Source organism: Leuciscus leuciscus (genome assembly GCF_965113295.1).
Source record: "Leuciscus leuciscus genome assembly, chromosome: 1".
Classification (NCBI taxonomy): domain Eukaryota; kingdom Metazoa; phylum Chordata; class Actinopteri; order Cypriniformes; family Leuciscidae; genus Leuciscus; species Leuciscus leuciscus.
In genome coordinates this window covers 7563736-7571235 of record NC_138725.1, presented here as the reverse complement: position 1 = coordinate 7571235, position 7500 = coordinate 7563736, and the positions used below count along the sequence as shown (strand labels likewise).

General features: G+C 39.8%; 1 protein-coding gene across 1 annotated transcript in view; it reads left to right on the top strand.

The window, feature by feature from the left end:
* LOC309478093 (uncharacterized protein) overlaps positions 1-7500 on the top strand; it is a gene marked incomplete at its 3' end in the record, with an annotated part of 117856 nt that overhangs the window by 48249 nt on the left and 62107 nt on the right. The window lies entirely within an intron of this gene.

Sequence of the window (7500 nt, the reverse complement as noted above, 5' to 3'; positions counted from 1 at the left end):
TTGACGGTATAAAGTCATTAAGAAAAAGTGGCTCTTCAAAAAGCCATAATCCAGGATGTGTAATCGGTGTACGTGAAATGGTAAACACTTTCCATGCCTCCAGAACTGACTTATAGAAAACAGTCAAATTCACACGGTCCTCATTCTGGAGCTCCATTAAGAACAGATGTTTGTCCAATCCCATACCTCTGACCCTCCTGAGAAGAGCAGAAGCCGTCTTTAGCCATGAAGCATCCGTGAGATACAACAGTCTCTGAGCTGCTTGCAACCGGAAAGCCATAATTCTGGATCTGATGTCGATCAATCCTTGACCTCCCTCTTGGACCGGAAGGTATAAAGCAGCAGCACGAAGCCAGTGTTGTCCAGACCAAAAAAAATTCACAAGTTGCCTTTGAATCTCCTCAATAAGTCCAACAGGTGGCTGTAGCACAGTTATTTTATGCCACAGGGTAGAAGCAACCAAATTATTAGTCACTAAAATCCTCCCCCTATAGGACAACTGCGGTAGCAACCATTTCCATTTAGACAACTTGCTGCACACTTTCTCCACTAGCCCCTCCCAATTTTTCATTTGATAATCATTTGAACCCAGAAAAACCCCAATAATTTAACTCCCTCTCTTCCCCACTTTAGGTCTCCGGGTAACTTTGGGAGACTCTCAAACTCCCCTTTACCAGCCCAAAAAGCTTCACTTTTTGCCCAGTTCACTTTCGCTGATGAAGCTTTCTCATAAAGACTGAGAACCTCAGATAGACAGTTAATATCTCCAGCATTGTTTACAAAAACTGTAATATCATCAGCATAGGCAGAGAGATACATTCTTGAGTCTAAAGAAAGACCAGGCGTATTAAAACCTGACAGTCTTTCTCGAAGTCTAAAAAGCAGCGGCTCAATAGCTAAACTGTATAGTTGACCAGACAAAGGACAACCTTGCCTAATACCCCTTAAAATAGGAATTGGCCGACTCAAAGTGCCCCCTATCTTCACCATACACGATGCACCATTATATAACAACTGTATCAACTTTAAAAATGTTTCGCCAAAACCAAAAACCTTCAATACATTAAAAAGATATTTGTGATCCACACGATCAAAAGCCTTTTCTTGATCCAAAGCAATTAACCCAACATTCACATTGAAATCATTACAAATATCCACAATGTCTCGCACTAAAAACAAATTATCCATAATGGACCGTTTTGGAATGCAATATGACTGATCCTTGTTTATAACCAAACCCAAAACATTTTTTAATCTGTTTGCCAGACATTTTGAGAATATTTTATATTCTGTTGTAAGAAGGGCAACAGGACGCCAGTTCTTTAAAAGGGCGAAATCACCCTTTTTTGGTAACAGTGATAAGACCGCATATTGACAGGAAGTTGGTAAAACACCTTCTCTTATCGATTCACATAAAACATCAAAATAATCGTGTCCAATGCAGTTCCAAAAACTTTTGTAAAAGTCTGCTGGCAGTCCATCTATTCCAGGGGATCGTCCTGAATTAAGTTGTCCCACAGCAGCAGTAACTTCCTCAAATGTTATACCAGCATCCAAGACAGTTTTAGCACCAGAGTCCAGCTGAGGAAGACCCTGAAGAAGCTGTGTCATACAGTCACTATTTTCACAGTTCTCTGCAGCATAAAGGCTTGAATAGAAATCGACAGCATGGGTTCTCATTTCTACAGTCTTAGACGTTATCCTCCCATCAGGGAGTTTAAGACATGGCATTTGTTTTTGTTGAGCCGCCTTATATTCCAGATTAAAGAAGAAAGAAGTTGGGGCATCCATTTCTGCTAATGACATGAAACGGGACCTTATCAAGGCTCCTTTAGCTTTCTCATTTAAGACTAGACCAAGCTCTCTCTTTTTTGTTTGCAAATCATTGTACAATATAGAATTGTGTGCATCAACCAACTGCAATTCCACTAAATTAATTTGCTTTTCAAGTGTTTCAATCACATTCTTTATTCTACTACTACAGTTGGCTGTATACTGCTGACAGAAATGTTTTATTTGAGTCTTACCTACATCCCACCACTGTTTCAAGCTTTCAAAAGAACTCTTTTCCTTTTTCCAATCATCCCAAAAGAAAATCAAATTTTCACAAAACACAGCATCCTGCAGCAATTTTACATTAAAATGCCAGTAAACAGATTTTCTAGGTGTATTTGACATGTTCATTGTCATAATAATGAAATGATGATCAGAAAAACCCACAGGACAAATGCAACACTCAATTACTCTACTGTTAAAAGATTTTGACACATAGAATCTATCTAGTCGGGCAGCACTAACTCGATTATTAAAAGCCTTAATCCATGTATACTGTCTATCATTTGGGTGTTTGATTCTCCACATATCCAATAGCTGGAAATCTTTAATGAGTTTTGACAATGCACTTGAGGACTGTATATGAGGTTCCTCAGTATTACGATCTATAGTAAAATGAATAGTGCAATTCCAATCTCCACCAATAACAACACATCCTTCACTAAGACACTTTTTAAGACTCTCACTAAGTATATCTAAAAACTGTAGGCGCTCCTGTCCCACAGTTGGTGCATAAATATTTATCAGAAAAACAAGCATCTCTAGAACTTGAGCTTTAACCACCAACAATCGACCCTTCACTGGTTCCTCTATACTTATAATATCCGCCCTTATTCTTGAAGAAAAAAAGATGCCCACACCTCTACTTAAATTTGTACCATGACTGAGTATTTTATGTCCTTCCCACCACAAATTCCACTCAACTTCATTCATCAAGTCACTATGAGTTTCTTGGAGAAAGACGATATCAAGCTTTTTTTGCTCAATTATTTCATAGACTGTAGCACGCTTTACACTATCCCTCCCACCATTAATATTTAAAGAGCCTATCCTCAAAGCCTCCATATACAAAACTAAGATGGGAAATAAAGAACAAAGCATGATAGAAAAGCAAAGAAAAGACACCGTGTAATACATGGTTTACAATTTTTTTTATTTACTCTTTCTCTTACTCATTGCTTTACTTTTCCTGATAGTGGTTAGAAGCTTTTTCAAACGAAAACGCTTCTCACAAAGTTCATCAACTCCTACAGTCTTCTGATAAAAAATAACAGAGTGAACAAACTTGTCTACATCAGAGACCATACGTTTCGTCCCAAAAATGGTTAATTTCTTCCAGACTATACAACGAATCTTTATTGAAAACTCCCGAAAAACCTGTCTGAGATGCATTAAATACACTTCCCTGTGAACTACCATCATTTTCACACATAGAAACTTGTGACTCAGCATCATCAGACTGCTCCTCCTCCATTTCCTCATTATTCAAGACGCTTAAAAATGATTCAATTCCATCATTTGCACTCTCCCCCGTTTTAGTACCACTGGTACTAGCTACTACTTTGTTAACATCAGAAACTAGATCAGTTATGCTAATCTCTGGGGCTACAAAAGCTACAACATCCTCATTTCCAGTGTCAACAGCCGGTAACACAGCATCTGAATTCACATCACTCACCTCAACTAGTGGAACAACCTCATCTTGGGCCGCATCAACGCTATTGTTTTCGCCCTCGTCCGCTCCTGTCGTGTTTTCTGCACCCGTTTTCTTATGTGGACACATCAGTCGCTTGTGTCCGATGTCTCCACACTCGAAACATCTTATGCTGCCAGTAGTTGCATACACCATATATAATCTTCCCTCGTGTTTCACACGAAAATTAATATCCAGTGTATTCTCAGGCGATTCTAGAACCATGTAAACGTACCGTCTAAAAGACACAACGTGCTTCAGAGCCGGATGTTTACATCCAAGCGCAACAGTTTTAAAGGGACTCACAACTTTTCCAAAACGCGCTAACTCACGTTGCAAAACGTCATTGGATACGAAAGGCGGGATATTTGAAATTGTTACCTTTGTTGTCGATATATACATTGGAGAAAGTTGCACAAACGCATCTTTAACAGTAAGGCCATTTACTATCAAACGATTCACTAAATTTTGTTCCTTCAAAAAACCGACGACAGCCTGATACATCCGTGATGCAGATACAATGTTCTCGTGACCAATTTGATCACCAACTGCAATTAACACATCCTCCACTGTGGCATTATCCTCAGGAACACATCTAAAACCATCGCGGAGTGATAATGACGGCGTCTCATCAAGAGACGCCATCCTGCCACACAACCACCACTATATTTACAAATCGTTTCCTAGACCATGTATTTTCTGGAAGGAAATAGAAAATGTAAATAAGAAAACAAGAAAGTTCTCACCCTCACACAACAGCTCTCACCACCACCACTATCCCCAACTCCCAGCATGCAACAGAGAGAGAGAGAGAGAGAGAGAGAGAGAGAGAGAGAGAGAGAGAGAGAGAGAGAGAGAGAGAGAGAGAGAGAGAGAGAGAGAGTGTGTGTGTGTGTGTGTGTGTGTGAGAGAGAGAGAGAGAGAGAGAGAGAGAGAGAGAGAGAGTGTGTGTGTGTGTGAGAGAGAGAGAGAGAGAGAGAGAGAGTGTGTGTGTGTGTGTGAGAGAGAAAGACTGTGTGTGTGAGAGAGAGTGTGTGTGATTGAGAGAGAGAGGTAGAGAGAGAGAGAGAGAGAGAGAGAGAGAGAGAGAGAGAGAGTGTGTGAGAGAAAGACTGTGTGTGAGAGAGAGTGTGTGTGATAGAGAGAGAGGTAGAGAGAGAGAGAGAGAGAGAGTGTGTGATTGAGAGAGAGACAATGTGTGTGTGTGAGAAAGACAGTGTGTGTGTGTGAGAGACGCAGTGTGTGTGAGAGACGCAGTGTATGTGTGAGTGTGTGTGTGAGAGAGAGTGTGTGTGAGAAAGACTGTGTGTGTGTGTGTGAGATTGAGAGAGAGACAGTGTGTGTGAGAAAGACAGTGTGTGAGAGAGGCAGTGTGTGTGTGTGTGTGTGTGTGTGTGTGTGTGTGTGTGTGTGTGTGTGTGTGAAAGAGAGAGTGTGTGTGAGAGAGAAAGACTGTGTGTGTGTGTGTGTTAGTGTTGTCACGATACCAAAATTATTGTTTCGATACCGATACCAAGTCAAGTATTGCGATTTCGATACTTTTTCGATACTTTTCCTGAAAAGGGAGAAACACTCTCAAATATCACTGCTGTGCTTTATTTTAAAACCGGGACAACATTCTAATCATATAACACACTAATAAATGAACATATGAACAGCAGATATATAAAACATTTGAACAAAATATGAAATATAAAAATATAAAAAATAAATTAGAGCAATGACATTCAAGGTAAAAAAAATATATATAAATTTAGCAGCATTATCTCATTTATCATAAGAAACATATGAGCTTTATCTTGATTCTGAACTTTGAATAAAAATATGAACAGCGATTATATTAAACAATGTTTAATATTGGTAACATATGATAAGCCACATTGGTGATATATTTGACATCTGGGGAGAGAGTTGTGGAAGGCCTATACTTCATGTTAAACATAAATATATAGCAGCAAAGACAACGTCGGCAGTGTTGACGGCAAAATAGGCTACAGAATAATTCGTTCTGTATTGAGAGGTGCAATATTTGAAAATCGATAATATTTTTTTAAATTACATTTATAGGCCTATTGTATTTATGTCAAAACTTTCAAACATCAAAATGTCATTTATTAATATGTATTCGTGTCAAAATGACATAGAAACATCTTTTCCTATTCTATTTTGTCTGGAAACGCTTCCAACACGCTTGCGTGTCGCGTGAAAAATAGGCGTCGGTTCTATTTCTAGCATACACGCGTTTCCCTCGAGCCGCGCCCAGACGCGTGTGTCACGCAGGCAGTTAACATGGGAGCCGAAATAAAAACGGACACGACACGCAGCCGGTCATTCTTAGAAGTATCCATACTAATAAATTAAGGAATCGTGACGTTTTTAATTTCCGATTTACTTTTTAAGTATCGGTGCACCGTGCAACGGAGCAAGGTAGGCAACGTACTTCCATATGTCACTCCTCGCGTCATCTTTCTACGAGTCGTGGACCACTTGTGCTCGCACATGCAGCCATGTCGCTGTAGTGTTTTGTCACATGACACTGACAGCGGCAGGTTCTTTGCTGCGTGCGTCAGGAAAAAAACACAGACGTCCATAGGGAGGCGTTTAAAAAAAAATTTTTAAGTATCGATACTGATAAATTTAGGTATCGTGACGTTTTTAATTTCCGAGTATCGCGATACTTTTGAAGTATCGGTACACCGTGCAACACTAGTGTGTGTGTGTGTGTGTGTGTGTGTGTGTGTGTGTGTGTGTGTGTGTGTGTGTGAGAGAGAGAGAGAGAGAGAGAGAGAGAGAGAGAGAGAGAGAGAGAGAGAGAGAGTGTGTGTGAGAGAGAGAGAGAGAGAGGTAGAGAGAGAGTGCGCTCCGACTGGCTAGATGTAAATGATCTCTGCTGCCGTACAGGAATACAGCTGTCCTGACTGGGACCCGATGGAGAAGGAGCTGCTCTTAATGACAACATAATCACAGTTCCGCTGGTTTCTATTCTGGCGATCCTCAATAAAGACAGTCCACCTCACCAACTACAGATTAAACATACAAGAGCTTCAATTCTTCATCTTAGACAGATCCAAAACGGACAACGCTGGACGGGTCTTAGATTACAAGGAAAACTTGCATTACTTCAATTTGCCGACCATTCAGTGTCCCACTCTGTCCTGACAAATCCCTCAATCTCAGATGATACTCTAATATTCATGATTAAAGGTCCCATTCCATGGATTATTTTTTATTATTTTATAATGTTTCCAGGGGTGCCCTTATAATGTTAGTATGTTTTTTAGATCAAAAATTGTTATAATTTAGAAATAAAAGGTATATTTCCTAGCCTGATTTCATTCCCTGGTTTGAACACTCTGTTTGAAGGGGCGTGTCTGCTGTGAGACTTCAGTGTAAACGCCCTCTGCTGTGATTGGCTGACATGCTTGCATATGAAATATCTGGCATTACATGTGGAACTATCTGGAAAACTTTTACTATTACAGCTATTATACGTTTTTACTATTACAGCTATCGGGATTAACGAATCGTGAGAAGTTTTTTAAGTATTTAGATCTATTCCCATCACATAAAAGGTTGCAGTGATTATGAGCATTGAGCAGATGACAGCCTGTTGATCGCGTGAATGAAGATCTTATCATTGCAACGCAGTTTCTGCACTCTCACTAATGATTTCACCAATGCTAACATGAGGCATATAAATACAGTAAGAGCTTCGTTGTGCAGTGAAACAGCGTCATTGATTTCATAACGAGTTTTGGCAAGTGTCAGATAAACTCGCGCTGTGTGATTGACAGCTTGGGCGATTGGAAAGGGATTGTTCTTTGATCGCTTTCTGTATATTAATCACAGTTTAAGTAAGATTATTTTCATCCTACTAAGAGAAACGATGTGAAGAGTGATCGCTACTTCCATATTAAATCACTACTTAGCGCTTGCTGGAATATAGTTGAAATTGCCCCCTTCGTCAGTATGAA